The 20,516-nt window shown below is 48.3% G+C and overlaps 1 long non-coding RNA gene across 1 annotated transcript; it reads left to right on the top strand.

Annotated features, from left to right (window-relative positions):
- The first annotated feature begins 7,994 nt into the window (after positions 1–7,994).
- LOC137842773 (uncharacterized) lies at positions 7,995–19,785 on the top strand. The gene is made up of 2 exons (XR_011089207.1): positions 7,995–8,250; positions 19,342–19,785. It is a non-coding gene; the product is annotated as an uncharacterized lncRNA (long non-coding RNA).
- The last annotated feature ends 731 nt before the right edge of the window (positions 19,786–20,516 follow it).

The raw sequence follows: 20,516 nt of genomic DNA on the forward strand, positions 1-20,516 counted from the left end.
CAGCTCTCTGCTACTTTATTGTGCTAATTTCATTATAGATGAAGAGCCCTCACACATCTGAAATTGGATAGCTGCTGGTGTCCAAGGGCATTGGATAACCTGGGGAAAAAACAAACAAACAAAACATAAAGCAAACATGAAAAAAAGCACAAGCCTACGTCTAAGATGTTACACAGAGATCAGTGTCAGGGCTGCTGGTTTTCAACGCTTTTTCTGGAATGATTTGTAAAGTTTTTTAACAGCACAAACTGGGGATGGTGACTTGGAAATGATTGGAGCTCTTTATGGGGACCTGCACGAGGAGGTACAAGGTGCTACAAGACTCCTCAGTCTGGAAAAGGCACACAGAAAACCAGTGTCTGCAAGCTGAAGGCAACAAATTCAATTTAAAAACCGAGAGATCTCATGGGGTTCTTTCAGTCACTCATTCCTTGATTTGCTTATTTAAGTAGTGGGGGTGATTAGCCATTAGGTCAAACAATTATGGGGAAGATGTAGGATCCTGATTGTGTTGCGGTGATGCTGGGAAGTTTGCAGAGGCCAGAAGTTAATCACCATCGCCTCCTCCGCTCATCAGTGGGAGGAACCAGCCTCCTCCGGCTCGTGTAAGCCAACCTGCTGCTTTTAATAATGCTGCTGAGGGGTCTTAGTTCCCTGTCCTCTGAGCATAAAGGGGCTTCACTCAGCTGAGTGTTAGTGGACAGCCCCCCTCGTCCCCCGGTGGGTGTCCTCTGGTTGAGCTCAGTGCCCGTGCCGCTGCCAGAGTGCGCTGCCCCCAGCCCTGCTCCGGGTATTTTGCCTTCTCTCCAGGAGATGCAGGCAGGGGGCTGGCTGTGTCTGCAGGCTTTTTGTCCATGTCCTTTTCCTTCTTTTCCCTGGGCTGGGGTTCCTGAGCCTGCGAGGTGATGTAGTGCAGTGTTGGGATAAGGCAACCTGATGTAAGGCGCACGGTTTGGGCACAGATCCGATTAAAGAAGAAGAGGGGGGAAAGAGAGAGCAGCTTCTCCTGCCTCTTGGGCCTCTAAAGTTTGCATCCAGCAGCAAGCAGAGCGGGGAGAATTGTGTCCATCAGGTGCCTGCTGCCTCTCCGGGCAGATGCTAATGAGCTGCTGATGGGGACGTGCCCGTCTCCTCGCTCCCCGGCTGCGCTCGCGCCTTCCCCACCGAACGGCATTAATCATGTCAGCTCCCCTTTCTACAAGAGTGGCTGCTTTAATGGGAAACTCCAGCCTGCATCAATATCCCGAGAGGAGGAGGAAATGAAGAGGAGAGGAAAGCGTGGAGCAAAGAGGTAGCTAAGGGTGAAAGCAGTCGCCGTCTGTTCCAGAGCGGGGATTTGGGAGGGACAAGTCGGGGAATGGAGGCTGGATTTACCTGGAAGGGCCAGGGGCAGGAGGGATGGAGGCTGGAGCTGTGCTGCTGGAGCTCGGAGAGATTTCGGGAAGTAGAGGAGGAGTGGCACAGCCGAGCTCCAGAGCCACCTGCCCGGGGGCAGAGGGCAAACACGGGCACAGGTGAAGCACTTGAGCCTGGAGCGCAGGATGGAGAGAGGTTGAGATTTCTTCTCACGCCTCCTTCCCCTCTCCTCCTCCTCTTTCTGCCTCCTGTCTGTTTCCTTGTCTGTTCCCGTGCTCTTTTGACAGCTTGTTATTAGAAACATTTCTGCATATTAGCTGAAATTAAGTTAAACACTGCCTTGTAAACCGCTGTGTGACTGACAAGTTTTTCAGTGTACCTGAGCAGATGAGATCGATCCTTCTGCCCTGGCTTGCACAGTGCCATCATACTCTGCCTTGGATTTGAGCTCCTCCAGCCCTGTTTTTCCCACCTCTTTCCCAGGTGAGATGAACAACACATCTCCTAACCAGTGCATACAGAGAAAGAACTCCCTGGAGTCTTCTCCCTGGGATGTTTGCTCTGTGTTTTTTCATCAGTAATCCTCAGGAGAAAGATGGAAGTCATCAAAGGGCTGGATGATGATGCTTTGTGCAGCTCAGCACCTGAGCTGAAAACCCATGGAAATCGGTGTAAAGGAAGAGTAACGGTCCGTGTTTCCCTTGCTTAAGGAGTGAAATGCTCTTTCTTTACAAAACAAGGCAGCATGGGCTGTGCAATGGTATTGCTTTAATTTCTCTTGAAATGGAAGCTTGGAAGAGCCAAAAAACAAGTGTGGATGTGCACACATTGCTGGAAGAAAACCTGCCTTGATGCTGTAGGACTTACCCCAGGAAGGATGTGCCCAGACACAGCCTGGGCTGTACAGGCAGAACAGGGTAAGGCTTTGCAGAGAGCTTATCCCAAAACAGTCTCCAAAACACCCCAACCTGCGCTGTTGCTCCTGCATTGCTATCTGCCCATGCTTCCAGCTGCCTAACACTGCAGGACACATTTTTGTCTCCAAGGATGAAGCACCTCGTCCCGTAAATGCTGAAGCCTGAGCGTGTCCTACAGCCCTGGCAGTGCTGGTTCGTGTGAAGCCTGCGATGACGGGAGGTGCTGCAGACAAGGTGATGAGCTCAGCCCATAAAAACACGCTCCTTTGGAGAAATCCAGCCAGGAGAGCTGGCAGCCTAACACACAGGAGGAAGAAATGAGGGTGACACGACACAGGTAACACAGACAGGGTGGGAAAGCCCTCCACGTAAATGATAAACCGAACCTGTGGAATTTGTTGCCACAGGATATTAATGAAACGAATAATTTAGGAGGAATCAAAGAGTTTGCAACCTCAGCGCGAGCTATGTCCAGAAAAACATGATACAGGTTGAAATTTATAATGACTAAATCTCTGCAACATAATCTAATTATCAGACAAGGTTAGGCAAAAATGACCTCCCATGGGAAGAAATGCACAATTAAACGTGTTAGATCTGATCTGATGAGCAGGTATGTTAAACCTTCTTCTGAATCACCCGGTAGTGAATTTTTTATCAGAATTGCAGTAGCAGATCAGACAACCTTTTTACTTCTCTTCTTGCCATTACCCTGTGATCTTTCCAGATAAAATATTTTATTCCCTTTCACGTGGAAATGTTTGCAAACAATATTTCAGAGGTCTTAGAAATTGGATTTCACACTCGCTTGTGAAAATGTAGCCTCAAACAGACTCCGTGTCTGGTGGTTTCTGGGTAGCTGGCAGCCTGGTACATCATGGCTTGGGTGACTCCTGGGTACCAAGAAGTTGGTTTCCCCGGTATAAACTTCATCAATTTGTTGCATTTTGGCATATACAGATCCCCCACTGGAGTTGGGGAAACAAAAAAGGGGGAAAAAAAATCCTATTGGCTTTTTCTTCTGAAGTTGTAACCCAAACTGTTCTGGAAACATAAAGTCTCTCAAGCCCTCCTGAGACAGAGTGATGTTCTGTGGGTGGTTCGAGGATGGAGAGCTTGGCACCAGGATCATCCTATTGCCTCCATCCCACCCAGGTCTGGCATCCAGTGAGTGATGGGGGAAGCTACTGTTCATAATTAGTTGAACTGAGCTGAGTGTTTGCACCTTTTCTTTCATTTGAGAACAGTATGCTCACCCCAGCTGCAACAGAGTGGTTTAGTTGTAAAGAATAAGCCTCTGTGATCTCTCTTTCTGTCTCTCATCCCCACAAATATTTAATCCTTGCTAATTCTGATGGTTTTACTGAAAGTGGTTTTCAGTCTGCTCCTTGCCTCTGAGTTGTGCTACGTACCAAATGGAGCATGGCACAGAAAGCCCTGCTGTCACCCGGCCCCCATGAGAGCAACCATGAGCATCGTGACCCCAAGTGTAGGAGTCACTGGAGCAAGGTACCAAACCCATAATACATTGACCCGTCACCCCCTCTCCCTGGGGATCAGAGATGTATCCCTCCTGTCTGCATACCCGTGTAGTGTCTGTCACTGTTGTGCTGTTTCTTGTGCTACTTTCAGAGAAGCCACATCCCGAAGACACCAAAAATGCCACTCTAATTAAGAAAAGACCTCATTTTCCCAGGCAAATTCTCCGTGCCGGTGGGCTCAGTGCATTACCAGCGCGCTGCTCTTGTGCGGCTGTGTGTGATTACGATCGAAGCAAAGATCCGCACCGGAATGACAATGTGTCGAGGAGAGCAGCAGGGAGACGTGCTCGGTGGGAGACATTGCCCATGTTTGCAATCAGCATCACAACCGGAGGGCCTCGGGCTGACCCTCCGCCCGCCCCCTGGTGCTTGGAGCGTTTTCTCCACCGCTGCTGATTGCAAACTGTGGCTGTTCTCTCCAGCAGCGGAGGGCCCAGGTGTTGTTTTATTTTTAGGTGTATTCTGGAGTCCGCTGCAGGCAGCGAACTGGCGTCAGCAGAAGGATTGAGAAGCAATGAAGTGCTGCTCTTCACTTAGAGATGTCATTTTCCTCCGCATAACCTCCCTTTCAAGGATGCTGGCCCGCGAGATCCTGGCTGGGCGGTGCGTGCGGGGCAGGATGCAGCTGCAGGTGCACGAGGGAGCAGGGAGCACTCAGCCAGCGTCCAGCCTGCCCGCTTCACACCACAGCCACCCAGCCTTGTAGGACAAGGGGGACCTCTCCAGTCCCTATCTGCATTTTCCTCCCCAATTATTCCTCCCCAGGTGGGATGCGCTGCAAACCGCGGTGCACCACCAGCTCCGAGCCTCAGCCCTCCCGCGCACGAGGCTTGGCCACCTGCCCCTGAACTGGAGGGGTCAGCGAGGCAAAGCCAAAGCTGTCAGAATTGCTAAAAGTCAGGGGCGGCTCTGGGAGTCACGGCGAGGTCGTGGCTCCGTTCAGCTGTAATTTCCCAACAGAGCTGGCCCTAGGTGCGAGCAAAGCAGGCAGTGCCTGTGACAGCAGGCTGCTCGCAGCGACAGCGAGCCGGTGGCTCCGAGTACCTGGCCCGAGCCAGAGCCAGGCCAGCTGGGCTGCTGCTGCTGCTGCTGCTGCAGGGTGTTTGGGCACGAGGGAGCACATCTGCCTTGTACAGGAAAAGGCTTGGTCTGTGCATCCATCGCTCCTCGCTCCCACCTTTCCCCGTTCAACTTCGGTGCTGCAAAAATCCTGTCTGGCTTTTTCTAATTCTGATCTCAGGCATATTTGCTAGATCCCAAAACGACCACTTTTTGGCACTGGCTTTACTTGTAATGTATTCTGCAAAGCCGCGTCTGTGCTGGTAGCATTGTTTTGTCTGATTATCACAGAGGTGCATGTGGACACAGTGCGTGTGTCAATAACAGCGCTGAGCCATGCGAAACAGCACAAAACACTGCTGCAAACTGTAAGAAATAACAGGGGAAAGACCCAAACCCATGTTTTTTGTAGCCTCTGGCAGGGCCACATGAGGGTCCTGGGACACAGCCCCTCCTGCTGGGGTCATTGTGGGATTAGTCATTGAGCACGGAGCTCCCCCAGGGCAGAAGCTCATTCCCCACTCCTGTCAGATGGACAATTAACTCCCATTTGCAATCCCAAAGCATTTTGCACTGGAGCTCAGCGGTGGCGTCCTGTGTGCAGGTGGGGAAACTGAGGCAGGGTGAGCCAGGAGCAGCCTGCAGAAGCTGGCTCAGCCTCCAGCAGCAGCGCAGAGCATCCAGGAGCCGTCCCCTCGGGCACCGAGCTGCCTTTCTGCCTGGCCAGCCCCGTGACTGCCAGCTGGGCGCCGAGAGGGAGGTCACCGGGATAACAAGTGACACTGCTGAGCTGCTGGGGCTGAAGCGGAGAGGAACTTGCCAAGGCAGAAATAAGCAGGGGGGTTGCTGGATGCATAGCCACTGGTTTTCAGAAAGCTGGGGTATTTCTGGTCCATCATACAGAGTATTGGGATGAATGGTCCTGATCATCTCCTTTCAGTCATTTTTGGTGCTTTCCATAAAAAGAGCTTTTCCCACATCTGCTAGGTGAAATATGTGCTTGATATACATGTGGTATGTGATATGCTTTTCCAGTTCTGCAGCTCTTCAGGTCTGTTTGTTTGTTTTCCCCAGTAAAGGTGCCCACTGTCTTATCTGATCTATTCAAGTAGATTTCCTTTCAGCAATTACAGAGGGAACGATGCAGGACCCCTAATGAAAGCCAAGGCACTCTCTGGACTTTCAGAAAGAGGCAACCTTGTTTTCACCAGGTTATCCTGCCCCATGGATAGAAACAAGTTTCAGGCTCATTTACAGAGGATTTCCTTCCACTGCTCCCTAGTGCATGATCATTTGGGACCAGGGGAGGTTCAGAGGGAGCATTTGTAAGAAAAGTGGGGACACCTGAGCAGACATTCCCATAGAGGAGATGTCACAGCTGTCAGCAGTGCTGCAGCTGTGAGACCTTATAGGGACCAACACGGTGCTGAGGACAAGATAAAGCAGTGGGTAAAGATGTTGGGGAGCAAGGCAGAGAAAAAGCTGCCCATCTTCCTGCAGCCGTGTCGTGTTGCATCGTCACATTCACCTGCAGCCTTCATTCTTAACAGCATTATTTTAAACTTCAGAACTGTATCCTTATTTTTGGTTACCAAGAGGATCAGCTTTAATGCTAGTGACAATCTTTATGTTTCAATCCACCTCCAAGGTCAATTTACTTTAAATATTTTCCCCCCAAAAAACACTATCATTTGTTTAAAAATGCACTTTAGTGAAGTCATTTTGTGAAGTGTTTCAAAAATTTGGCATTTCTTCAGGAATCAGATTTTCTTTAAAACAAAATTTTAAGACCTCTCTTAGAGAAATTCTGACTCTTATCCAAATCTGATTCTACCTGTGCCTGGATAATAAACAAAAATAAATAAATAAAACAAAAAAGCCCACAGTTTTCTTTATGAAGGTTAATGCAACATCTTTACCAAGTGAGATAGAGGAGGAAAGGAAAGAAAGCTTGGAAGAAATGCTGTAAATATTTGAAGATAAATAGCAACAACCCCAACAACAGTAGCAGCATGTTGTCTGTGAAAGTCTTATCTATTGAACACCATCCAACAAGAAAGGGTAAGGGAGTGTGGGAATTAACTTCGAATTAAAAGTTGAAGCCTGGAAGTTTTGCAGGTTAGACAATGGTACTAACTACAAAAAAAAAAAAAAAAAAAAAAAAAGTGGAGTGTATTAAAATCAAATATTAGAAAAGAAAGTGCAAATAAAACCATACAGGGACCTGGTGCTGGCTGGGAAAAAGCTTAAAGTGATGCCAGAAGCACAGAGCAAATGGAAATAGAGGCTACAGGCATTAGAGGGATAGGACACATGGCTAATGCCTGTAAGCCTCGTAGTTAAACAAGAAAGGCAACAGCTTACTGAAGATAAAACTACAAAGCAGCAAGTCTGTGTCAAACAAAGAACAAGGTGGCAATTGGTGGGAGAGAATATCTAAACACCGGACCTCAAGTGCTCAGAGAAATGAGTAGAGAAATTCCTCCCTGAAACCCAAACCACTCAATAAAAAGCTGCAGACTGTGCTGAGAGGGGAATTTAGGGGAGCCTGCAAGGATGAAACCAAATCAGACCTCTGAAGAAAGCCGAAACTTTTAGAACAAAGATGGGGCCGAAATCCCAGATAAAGATGAAGCTGTTTTGGGCTATGAGAAATGTCTCTGGCAGCCACAGGGAGCACAGCGAGGTAATTTATTTGAGGAAGAGGCCTTTTTGTATTGAGGACCCTGGGAGCTGGGTTCAGTCCTGGGAGGCAGAAATCCCTCAGTTCCCCTCTGACCCCCCAAACCAGGCATCTTGCTGTGACCCTAAAGAGAGTGAAAGGAAGCTCAAGGACTTGTGAACCCTGACATGAGGAGAAATCCCACCAAAAGCAATGGCTCACTGCACAATCAATTCCAAAAGGGGACCAGGAGCTGCCTTGACCCTCCAAACCAAACCTGAACAGTTGGTTTTGGGACAGCCACACCAGACTGGGGTTCAGATGCTTCAGTTTAATAGCTTCAGCAAACAGGTGCCATTGCCACACCACAGGTAACAGTCAGGGTAAGGGGAATCAGCTGCTGCTGAGCCTGTCAGGAGGGGATCGGCAACAGGAACATATTTGCCCCAGGTGGCAGAATGAGTTAACATCAGACAGAAAGGGAGCCAGGCCCGGGTCCCAGCCCTCTCCAGGCATCAGCTTGGACTTTTCTGTCCTGAAACTTCAAATTGCTGCCAGCTGGGAGGTGGCTGGGTAGGAGAAGGTTATAAATGAGCTGTCCAGGGCCTTGCAGGGGGTTGAGCAGGATGGTGCTGTGCTGGGGGAGAAGTGTGGAGCCTGCTTGGTGCTGTTTGAGGAGGAGAGCTGGGATCCTTGTGGTTTGAAGACACAGCAGGTGAGTTGGCTATTAAACACAGCAGTATTTGTGAGCATAAATGTGACAGGAGCATAGCAGTGCTAGTTCTGCTGTTGTTGTCCAGGATGCCAGAGGAAGCTTTAAAATGGAGCACGGTGAAATAAAAAGGTGGGGTAGAGAGGCTCCTTTTCCTTCTCTTTTCCTCTTCCTTTCCTGAGGCTCCCCACTAAGTGATGACTTTGTGTAATTAAAATGAACAAAGTAAATGGCAGCAATCCATCTTCACAATCACAGCATTTTCTCCTTCTCTTTGTTGAAGTGCTTTGTTCATCTCAAATTGGTTAAAAAAAAAAAAAAGTAAAAGTAAAAAAATAAATAATAAAAAATACAGAAATAGAAGTTGAATGGGTGCCTGCAGGGGCTGTATTTTTAGCAGCTCATCAGTTTGCAGAGAAGCTCAGAGGTTGCAAATTCTAATTGCCAACCTGGAACGTGGAAAGCGGGACAAGTAAAAGAGTGTATGAATGTGTTGTGAGGGGAGTGAGGATTTGAAAGCAGGGGAGGAAGAGATAATTGGCACCTTTGCTGCTTACGAAACGTGGTGGGACACCGTGTGGTGAGGCCATCTGGCTGGTGTTCGTGGCACAAGGGCCTGGTGGAAGGCTCTTGTGGAATCCGCCTGCAGGAGGGATTTTACCTCCTCCCCGGCTGGAGCTGTGCGTGTTTGTGTCTGCTGGGGACAGGCTGGATCGGGATATTTGCTGATGGGGCACATCAGAGCCAACTGAGATGCTGGCTGGGAGAAGGAAGTGAGCAAGTGGGAAGCGATGAAAGAGATCTAACAAGGGGAAGGCAGGGGGTGGTTTCTGGGCATGCTCTGGGGGACAGGCCTCAAGATTGAAGTGGGTGCAAGCTCTGTATGGCTGTGAAACATTAATTGGGTTCAGCTTGGCCCTGGGTCAATGCCCCACAAAGTCCATAAGCAGAAGCAGTGGGAAGGGGTTGTTGACTTCTGGAGAAGTGGGACTCCAGCATGGGACAGCCACTTGGGCGGGACAGAGGCGGAGGTGCTAGGGTAGCCATGGCACCATCTGACATGAACACAGTCCCCCCCATCCCCTTCCCCACTCCCGGGTTTGGCTTTTGTGTTTTGCAGCTCTGGGGCTTGAGTTTGGGTGTCCTGGAGCTGCTGAGGGTGCTGACAGCTCAGCTGATGGCTGGTGGGATGCTGGAGCCCATGGGGTTGGAGTAAGGGAGAAGGCTGTCTTGCATTTTGCTGGGTGTTCTGGCAGGTTTTTGGCTTGCTTTCCTGATAGACTATTTTCATCTCTCCTGTCCTACTTCCTTCCACACAGGCCTCGTTTTCCCCCAGGGACTGTAACTAAACTCGCTCCTGTCTATAATCCCAATTGGTTCATCAGTTCTTTGGAGCCTTTCCAGGCGTATACAGAAAGATGATCACGTGCATCGGCCATCTGATGTATGTACATAAAAAGCTATGTGCAGGCTGGGCCGTGCTAAGCAGTCCTTGCTGTGGGTGCAGTTATTGGTGTCTGGACTTTGCGAGGAACCTCGTTACAGGCAGATAAATAGCATCACAAACCCCGTCTTTCTCTGTGTGAAAGGCCTAACCCTAAAACAAACAAAGCAAGAGATGTCTGGCAGAGCGGTCGTTACGAGTAACTGCTAATTTGCTGAGGTAATGGGTTATAGGGATGGAAGTAGGACAGATAAACCCAAAAAAACATGGGTGAAACCATATGTAAGCAATGCTGTAAGGGCAGGACTTGAGGGTGAAACGGAGAAAAGTGTGGCCATGGCTGATTGCAAATCAGATCTGATTTGCAGAGTGAACACTGAGCGGAGCTGGTAAGGTCATCCTTCCATATGTATGAGCTTACAGCCCTGCCGTCGAGCTACCCCCCGACTGTACGCTTCATTGCTGACTTGATCCAAACCCTAGACCCCAGTACAATAGGAAGAACTTAAGAGGCATCCTCACAGCTCAGCACTGGGGGGAGATGTACCTGATGCAGCCCCCTGCTTGTGCTCAGCATCCCCTTTTCCCCTGGCGGAGCTGGCTGTGCGAGCACAACCTTGGTCCTGGCCTTTGGGATGCTGCTGCCTGACGGATTAGTCACGCTGCCGCGCTTCGGCCGCTCTCGGCTGCCTGCAGGGCTGTCACTTTCTTCTTCTTCAAGGAAGAGCCAGTGGGCTGAGGAGGCTCCGGTCCCATCTGCCAGCAAAACCCGTAGCAGGGAAAGAGCAGCAGCTAGCGGGGAGGTGCTGGGAGGGAGAGCAGCGGATTCCCATGATAATTAGGATGGCTGCATCATCACTTATGCAAATAGGAGAAAGAAGGAGGCTTTCTGCCGCAGGCTGCCTGAATGGAGGAGAGAAGGGAAAGATGGAGCTGTTCTCCATCAAGGGAAAGAAACCTGGCATGCACACATGGGACCTGATCATTTAGGGTGGGTTCTTTCTGTCCAGAAGCTGCAGGAGCCCTTCAGGAGGAGCAATTCCTGGTTAGTTTGGTTATCTTGTGTTACATGCCCATGGAACCAATGCAGGGAAGTTCAGGCAAATGAAACAGACTCTGGTTGTTCCTCAGCCCCTTGTGTCCTTTACATTTCCCAGGTCTGCCTCACTGCCCCTGTGCAACCCCAGCACTGCAACATACTCGAGGACATCCCTCAACTTCCCCATCTTCCTAGGGCTGCCCTAACTTGGTGGTAGGGCACGTAGGTGCAGTACAAATCCTGCTGTGTACAGCTGAGCCCTCGTGGTATCCACCAGCCTGAGCCATCCCCGTGCTGCGTGGCAATCCTTATGCCACTGCTGATTCCTGGAGAACGCAGCCCCAGTGCTTTCAGTAGGATGAGGGTTGAGCAATGTTGTCATCTTACAATGCCAACCTTTTCTGTGTCTGACACCACCACAGATGTGTTTGTGTTCACTGTTTTCCACTTGCTCTCAATCAGCTTGGCAAGACATCTGTCTGCCTGGTGCAGAGCAGGATTTCAAAGGAAAGCTGCTCGGCAGCCAGCTGTGGCTACCCTCTCCCTCTGTTCGGCTGGACTGCCACGTGAGCCTGCAGCAGGCTCTTTCAAATTCAAAATGTGTGATCCTTGGCCTCCTTGCCTGCGAGGGAGAACTGATCAGACCTTGAAGTCAGTGATGTGAAAGCGGCAGAAGAGTTCTTGTCATCTTCTGTCCATCTCCCCACTGCTTAGCTGGTGGAGTTGTGTGCAGAAGGGCCCAGGAAGACGGCTTTGATGCTGGGGAAGAGTAAGGAGAGAAAACATTGTGAGGTTTTGGTCATGTGGCAGCTCTGTCTTATCCTAATACATGCCTGGCTTCATAGCAGAAGCGTATCTTGCCTGCTAAAGTAAACTCAGCAGTTTGTGTGTGGTGAGCTATTTGTTTTGTGTTTGGAATAGACAAAGCCACTCTATTCCCAAAATGCCAATAAACAAACAGCAAAAGAATAACACGAAGCCTTGGGACTTGTCTGTGTGTGCCGGTTTCTGTGTGTAGTGGGAAGTTAGGGCTGGATCTCAGCATGAGATCCATGGACTGTGCACTCTCTGTTTAACGAGGAGGCAGCTACGGCTTCCACAGAGCCCTTCCTAGCTCAGCCTGTGCCAACTGTTGGGGTGGTGGGAGAGTGTGGCCTGGAGAAGAAGCTCAATATGACGTTGACCTTCATGCAATCCAGAAAGTTCCTCTCGTAGCCACCTTAGCCGTATCCTAATAGGATCACTCACCTTCTTTCTGCTTTTCTTGGGGGGGGGGGGGGGAATTCTCCTAGTCCTGGCTCACTGTCAGATAAGCAGCCTAATCACAAAACCATTGTGGTGTTTGCAGGCTTGACAGGTTTTAATGCAGGGCAAAGACGAACAAGTGAGATGAAGGCACAGCCAAATCAGTGCTGCTGATTAACGGGGGATCTCGTCAGAACTTGTACATCTCCAACAGTTTCTCAGTCTCAGTGGAGCTCTGCTTGCTGAATGAGGAGTCTTTCCTCAGCTCAATTAAGCCACACCAAATCACAGAATGTATTTACTTACTCATTTACAGTTTATTCCCCTGTCCCATGACACAGGTAGGTAGATGCTTTTGCAGTCTCTTGTCCCCCTTCCTTCTCTTGCTGACGAAGAAGGCATCAGCTCTCCCCTTGCTGCTTCCAGAAGTAGAACCTGATTTGATTGACATAAGGGCAAGGAGACCTTAAATAATGTCACACCCATGCTGAGATGCCACCGAATGGCATAGCTGAACCAGGAAGCCTGGTGCTGGTGCACCTTGGGCTACTTTCCTCTTCTGAGGTTGTTGGGCATCAAATCAACTTCATGCAAAAGCCTGCTTCTCTTTCTGGGCTGCATTGATTCAGTTGTACTTGGTCTGTGTCAGCCAGTGGCTGATCTGGGCTTATCCCAGGCACAGACAAATGAAGGTTTGTATCTGTGCAGAGCAGGGAGTCACGTCTGAGCAGCAAAACTGTTCCTTTGGCAACAGGCTCTAAAACATCACAGCTTAATGTCTCTCCTTTTGTCTTTAGCGCGGCGTAACAAAGGCATATTAAGGCTGGATGGGTTCTGTTGACATCCAAAACTTTTCCTCTGAACAAAGTGTTCGCAGGAGGGCTCTGGATGTGACAAATGAGTCTTTGCGTGCTGCTCTGTGCCTCCTGTTGCCGTCAGAGGAGAGGAGGAGCTGGGGAACGGCAGAAAGGTCCCAGCAGAGCTCTGCTGCCTGCTGAGAGCCGCAGCAGGGGAAGGGAGGTTGATGGCTGCCTCCTCTCCCACGACTTGGGAAGGCCCGTTATCTGCAAACACCCCGGAAAAGGTGCATTTATGTAAACATTAAAAAGTGAAGTCTGCGGAGTCCAGGGCAATCCATCTTTTAAATCTCGCTTTTATAGCATTATTATGTGAGACAGTCTCATAAAAAGCTCTCTGTAGATGTTATTACATTGCATTGTGGCTTTGGAGAGTGAGCTGAAGAAGCTGTGAGTTTGTGCAACAGCACATGTTAGCATGAGTTATAGTATGTCAGGGGCCCCGTGTTAACGATCAGAGAACCTATTCAGCTCCTTTAAGGTTAATCAACTCGGCATTTGTGTCAGGTGTAATGTCTAATTAAAATGATGGAAGGGGTGTGAATGCCTCCTGGCAGAGGAGGGAAATGGCACAAAGAGGCAGCGTCAGTGCCATATTGGTTTGGAAAATCAATAAGAAGAGCTCATTTTCTCCCAGTGTATCTGCGCGTTTGCCATTCAGTGGGCTCATTTGAAAAGGTGCCAACTGGCTGCCGGGGAGCCCGGGAACCGTGGCGGTCAGGAACACTTCGAGACAGTGCTGTGGGGAAGGGAGGGGATGATGCTGAAGGCCACCTCAGGGGGAAAGACTCTGTCCTTGTGCCTGCGAGGTGAGGGCTGCCTGGGCCATGGGAAGCTCCGTGCGTGGAGGTGCTGGTGGAGAAGGGATGGGGAAGGAGGAAGGATGATGGAAAGGGAAGGGATGGAAATCCAGGGCTGGCAAACCAAGGTCAACTGGGCTGCACAAAACTGGCTCTGTGAAGAAGCAGCATGTGGAGTGCCAGTGTGGAAGTATAGAGGGGAAAAAAGTCAGCTTGGGTGTTTCTGTGTTCCTCCAACCACCTGCTAGGAAATGGGTGCTGGTGCAATGAAGTATGTAGCCTGGTCTAGGCTGAGAGTGGACAAAACTGGATACACTCAAAAAGCCATTTTTAATTGGCTAATGGTTTTGATGATGAAAAGTAACTTTCAAACTAAAATATTATGAGGAAGAGCTTGTGTCTTGGTGTTTGGGGTTTTTCTTTTTTGGGAACTTGGAGAAAATGACACAGAAGTCGTCTTCAGTTTTGCCTCTCTTAATAACTCTATATAAATTATGTAAGATACTGTAAAAATAGTTTGTTTCCTCATTTCTAATGAGGTGTACCCATTTTTCAGGACAGCTCTTCCTTTTCTGGTTGTGCAGTCAGTTGGACAGACATCCATCCAAGTAACTGCACAAATGTGTTAAGGCTTTGGATAAATCAATAATTTTCCATCTATGCAGTTACACTTCTCTGCAAATATAAACATTTGCTCATTATCACCACACACAGTTTCATCTCCACTGAATTTTTAATGAGCAGGAATGATAATTTATTCAGTAGCTTTTTTTTTTAGATAAAATGATGTCTTTTCTTAATGGTTTTACTCCTTCTGGTTTAGTTAGCTTGCTGCTTTCCCCCAGCCTATATTTTCAGTGCAACATGCAGGAGTTCAGACACACTGTGCCTATGTTTAAACACTTTTAAATCACCTTATTTGTGAAGCACGATCAGCATCAGAGAGGCAATGAAGAAAGGCATGGTCCTCTAGGTGGCAATTTAGATCTTCAAGGGCTGAGCTGTCCTCCTGACACCCTGCTGGCTCCGTATTGATGGACGCAGATGCAATATTGTACTCGTAGATTTGTTTGATAGAGGTGGCAGAAATGCAGGTCTAAGGGGGGGGGTTAAGAAGCAGCACTCAAGTGACCTCGATAGCACGGTTTTCACCTTGCCTTTGAAAGACCCACACTGAGTTCAACTTTCTTCTCTTCTCTGCCCCAAATAAAATACCTGTAAGGTTGCTTGGGTGGCTCATATTTATCTGCAATAAATACATGCAGTACCTGCTTTCTGTAGGCCAGAGGAGGACAAGGGAGGACTGTAACTGTACATCTGCTGAGCATCCAGGTTGGCAATGCGATCAATAATTAGCCTCTAGAGTTCTGCTGGCCTGCTTTTGAGCCATCAGGCATTAACAACACTTCAGTTTCACCAGGAGCATCAGTCCAGGGTGTGAGAGTGCTCCTTCTTTAGCAGAGGATTGGATTTGCCTGATCCCATGCTGCTCTGCACTTATTTGTGTGTCCCTCGTACTCAGGCCAATTTGCATTAGTGTCTGAGGGGGCAGCCAATTAGCTCCTTCTCACATAGTGTAAAATATGTCATACCTGCATCCTGGTGTAAAGTAGCAATCAGTATGGTAGGACACTGTCCCCAGGTGGCTTGGTGCAAAAATGTAGAGATAACAAAATTAAATGACATTTGTAGCTCTGAAACCTCAGATTGGGTAGGAAATGTTCTGGGATTATCCTGACTTACGACCTTTAAGTGCTCTATGCAATGACAGAATCTCTCCCTGAAAGCTCTTTAAACAGAAATTAATTTATGCCTGACAGTGATTAAAGGGGAAAGTGAGAGGAGATGGAAATTAGCAAATCCATCTCTATTGCTGAGATCCCATTATGATTATAAGAAGAGGGGAAAATCAGCATTACGGGTGTCAGCTGCAATCTGTTGCATTCATTTAGCAGCCCATCCTACCTGGGAGATGTCCTTGTCTGGATGGATATACCTGTCACGCTGGCTTGGCCTGAGATGAATCAATTGTCGAGGTGGTGGAGTAGAGATGGAAGCCATTTGGCATGGTATTAACTCCCATTTTGAGTTTAATGCAAGAACCTAAAGCGGGGTCCATCAAACAGAGTCAGATGAGAAAACTGATTTTGGAGACGTCTCGCAAAGAGATGTTGTTGGAAGCGACGTGATAACAGAAATGGAGTTGTTACTGTGGCCAGGCAAAAGGATGCACATGGGACAATCTTGTTTTTGAGATACGGATCAGACCTTGAAGATAGAGCCTGCTCTTCCTTTGACCATCACGGTAAGATATTTTGCTTGATATTTTGAGAGTGATTATAGCAGCTAGGATGTAAGTGAGCAAGTGGAAAGAGAATTTGCTTACAAAGAGAAGTTGGGCAAAATTTCAAGTGCTTGAAACTCTCAACCCAATTTGTAGTGCATGTCTCATCAAATCTCTAAGCCGCTTGAAGAGAGAAAATCCTACTGACCTCAAAAATATGAAATGTCCACTACAGGAGACACTTTGGTACTGACACAAATGGGATCCTGGTTCTTTTTTCTGGTGGTAAAATGGAACCATCCTGGAAAAGGTTTTAGTAATTCCCTCTGAAAAATGCAAGAAGCAACATTGTGAGAAAAGTATTTATAAATGCATAGCTTCTGTCAGTGGGCTTGATTATTACACGCATCAAGTGCAGCTCAGAAGTGAAAAGAAGAGCTCTGATTTCTTAGGAACAAACACCTGAATTGTACAACTGGTGCTTAGGGAGACTTCCGTGCCTTAATATCACAACTGACCTGCTAATTTTAAACTAGAAGCAGTATCCCAAAACTGCAAGCAAAAGATGTGTGATGTATATGATGTAAATGGGTTTTGTATTTAGCTAAAGGCTTGTGTGATTGTCACCATAGAATCCTTTATGTTGGAAAAACCCTCTAAGATCATCTGGTCCAACTGTACCCTAGTATTGCCGAGTTCACCGTTAGGCCATGTCACCAAGCACTATATCTGCATGTGTTTTTGAAGACCTCTAGGGAGGGTGACTCAACCACTTCCCTGGGCAGCCTGTTCCAATACTTCACGACCCTTTTAGTGAAGAAATTTCTCCAAGTATCTGACCTAAACTTCCCCGATATAACTTAAGATCATTTCTTCTTGTCTTATCACTTGGTGCTTGGGAGAAAAGCCTGATCCCTACCTCAATATAGCCTCCAATAAGGTAATTGGAGAGTGCAATGAGTTCTTCCCTGAGCCTCTTCTTCTCCAGACCAAACACCCCCAGTTCCCTCAGCCATTCCTCACAGGACTTGTGCTCCAGGCCCTTTACCAGCTTCATTGCCCTTCTCTGGACATGCTCCAGGGCCTCGATGTCCTTCTTGTAATGAGGGGCCCAGAACTGAACACAGCACCTGAGGTGTGGCCTCACCAGAGCAGAGTACAGGGGGACGATCACCTCCCTGCTCCTGCTGGTTGCACTGTTCCTGATATGAGCCAGATTGCTGTTGGCTTCCTTGACCACCTTGGGCACACTGCCGGCTCGTGTGTATCTGCGAGCACTGACAAACATCCCCAGGTCCCTTTCCACCAGGCACCTTTCCAGACTGTACTGCTGTATGGGGTTGTTGTGCCCCGAGTTCAGGACCTGGCATAATGTTGAATAAAGGAGGGGGGGAAAAAAAGGGATGACAGAACATCTTTTTTTCTCCTGTTGTTCTTCCATGGCACACCGTTTGTTTTTTTTTTCCTTGAAAAATGTTACTGAGGTTGTGCAAGATGTGGAAAGTGCAATGAAACACTGTTCAGGAAGGGCCACAGAACCCATGGTTCAGCATCTGCTTGCCACTGGCTTGTGGTCTCTGCTGTTGTTGGTTTTGGACTTTGCTGTGGACTTTGATTCCCAGTTGTGAACCAGAGCCTCTTTAGAAAAGAACCAGTTAACAAAATAATAAAGGTCTCTGACCTCTTCAGCAGCTTCACACACTTGTAAATACTTCTCCCATCTCCAGAAGGAACAACAAAAGCAACACTTGTTAAAGCATTGTAATATCCACTGAAGTATATAATACACCAAACATTCAAAGGCCAATTCCTCGTTCAGGCTCAGGTGCCAAAAAGTGTCTGAATAAAGCACTTTCTTCCATCCCTTCTTAAGATCCACTGTTTGGAAAGATGCCTCAGCACTTCTCCAGCAAAGATTTATCCTCCTGCTCTATTCAAGGAAACAAAGTGACTTCAGCTTCTTTGTTTAACAAAATAAAATAAAATCAGACACAAACCCAACCTGGCAGGATAAAAATATATGTACATATCAAGAGAGAGGTTCTTCTGCTTTAGAGCAGGAATATGAAATTATGTTGTAAATTAAATTATAGAAAGGGAGAATAATATGAACTGAAAAAAAGATTAGTTCCAAGGCTGAGTTTCAATCATTGGCTTTCCTGGATTGTGCTGGGCCTGCGAGTCGGGCTGAGCTGCCCTCAGACAGACATGGGGCCTGGCTAATTAATCTCTCCCTTCTTCTATAATGAATAGGGCCAACAAAGAGGAGCAGAAAAACAGTGAGAGCGAGGGGGGGAATGAAATCTGCTGCGGGCTGAGGCTGGAGAGAGCAGGGGAGCAATTTCAGCAGGCACGGGCTGTAGAGGGTCACGAGGAGGCTGCCTGGAAAATCCTAGGAAAGCTGGGCTGGGAAGGGGAAGCTGCAGGCTTCATCCTGGGCTAGGTGGGAGGAAAGGGACAAGGTTTGTCATCTAGACAAGGTGATTAGCATGGAATTGATAGGGAAAGGGCTGATGTGAAGGAAGATTCCCCAAATGTGTTTATAGAGGAGGAGGCAGATGGTGGAAGCCCTGTATGGAGGGGTCAGGGTCAGCCTTTGGAAGCATCTCATGGCATCCACTGCTGCATTGGGAGGGGAAAGGGGGCCTGGCAAACCCCTGTGTAGACATTTAAACATAATTTGATGGAGTCTTTGAAGCTTTACCTGATTTCTTTTAAATACATGTTTGATTCAGTTGGATTTGAATTTCTCTGCAGAGCAAAGGGACTCCAATGAATGCTGCTGGCAGAGGGATTTGGGATGTCTAATAGAAATATCTGATTTTCAAGGAAGCTGAGCACCTCAGCTGAGATCTGCAGAGCTTTTAGCACCTAGTATGCTCTAGAAATCAGGCCAAACTCTTTCCTAGTGGGGCTGCCAGAACGGAAAGAAGAAGCAGCAAATGGATGACATTGAACTGAATTCACTGGGGCACGTCTGGCTCCCAGACAGAGCTTCCAGCACTGAGCTCAGCCCCTTGGGCTGCTCGTGAAGTTTCTCTGAAGGTACCAGTGGGCCAAGGTGCTGGTGCAAGACATGACAAGGACCAGGGTTGTGAAAAGCTGAGGCCTCTGGCTAGGTTTGTTGTTATTCTAGGGAGGAATTAAAAATACTTTTTTTCCAATGGTTTCTATGCTGGAGGGCATCCTGTGTTTGCTCCAGGCAGCAGGAATGCCTGATCAGCCCCTCTGTACAGGGTGCACCTGGGGCTCCAGCCGTGGCAGAGGGTCAGTCTGGGTAGAGATTTCTGCTTGGAAACCCATCCTGGTCCCCTTTCAGCCCTCTGCTAGCAGAGCAGGCAGGGAATCCTTTCCACAGCCTTGAATCAAAGGAAGGCTTCACCTCAGCAAGTCCTGAGCCTGTACCCCTCGTTCTTTTTTCCCAGCCCTCAGTGAATGTTGATACCTGCCTAGAAACTGAAGCATCCCTTTCTTGCCAGTACCTTGGTGCTCCCTGGCTAGAGGCAGCAGCAGGACAGGCGGGGAGCAGCAGGCAGCAGCCCCAGGGAGAGTGATGAGACGGCAACTTCTTCCCCAGGGATGTGTCGGGGAAAGGGGCTGGCACCGCAGCTACATCCAGAAGAATAAAATGAAGGAAATAAATAAAGGAGGCACAGCGCGTCCTACAAACAAGAACATGTGTCTGCATTTATTAACATTTCCAACGCGGATTTAATTCTCAGCAAAGTGCTCCTGCCTACACGAAGCCCAGGCGTGTTGCAGGAAACCTCTCGTTAAGTTCCATACAAGCCATCTTTTTAGTGCATCCTCCAGGGGAATCTTCAAACAGATTCTATAATTTCACTGATAAATGGCTCTTTTGCAAAACACTATTTACATTCCAGCGTCAGAAAGGCTGGCGACTTTTCTTCCCCCCACCCCTTTCAACTGTCTCCTCCCTGTGCCTTCAGGGAGGGCTCTCTCGCCCACTCCAGGGAGGAAATAAAGCATTCGTAGGTTCCTTGGTGAAGGAGAAAGCTGATGTGCTGGATTTCTCCAGGAAGAAATGCAACCGTAGAGCAGCAGCAGTGTCTTTTTAGCTGGGATCTCTCTGGATGCTTCTGGAAATAGGGAAACATTTCAGTCCTGGAGACAAATCTGGGCATTAGGATTCAGAGGACGTATTTGTTTTTTTCTTGGCATTGCCACAGGTTTTCTGGGTGGCCTCAGGCAGGCTACTTAATCTCTTTGGGGTCTTGTTTCCATCGGTACACACGGGATGAACACAGGGACTTTATTCCATTTGTTTGTCCTGCCTATTTTGATTACAGATCCCTGGGGGCAAGGATTGTCTCTCATTAAACAAAGCAGCCTGTACATGGGGATCCCAGCTTTGGTATGGCCTCTAGGCATGCAGAGCAACAAAACAACATCTGACAGCCAGTCTAGACAGTAAAATAATGCGCCAGAGAAACACAGTTTGGTCACTGCTTCCCTGTTTCTTTATTGCTAAACTGGGGCTTTTTTGTTTTTTTGCTGGTCGCTCACCCTCTCTGCTGAGCAGCATTTAGGAGGGGCAGAGCTCAGGATTGTTTGCCTTTAGCCACCTGCCTGGAAAAAG

This window comes from Anas acuta, chromosome 20 (genome assembly GCF_963932015.1).
Source record: "Anas acuta chromosome 20, bAnaAcu1.1, whole genome shotgun sequence".
Classification (NCBI taxonomy): Eukaryota; Metazoa; Chordata; class Aves; order Anseriformes; family Anatidae; genus Anas; species Anas acuta.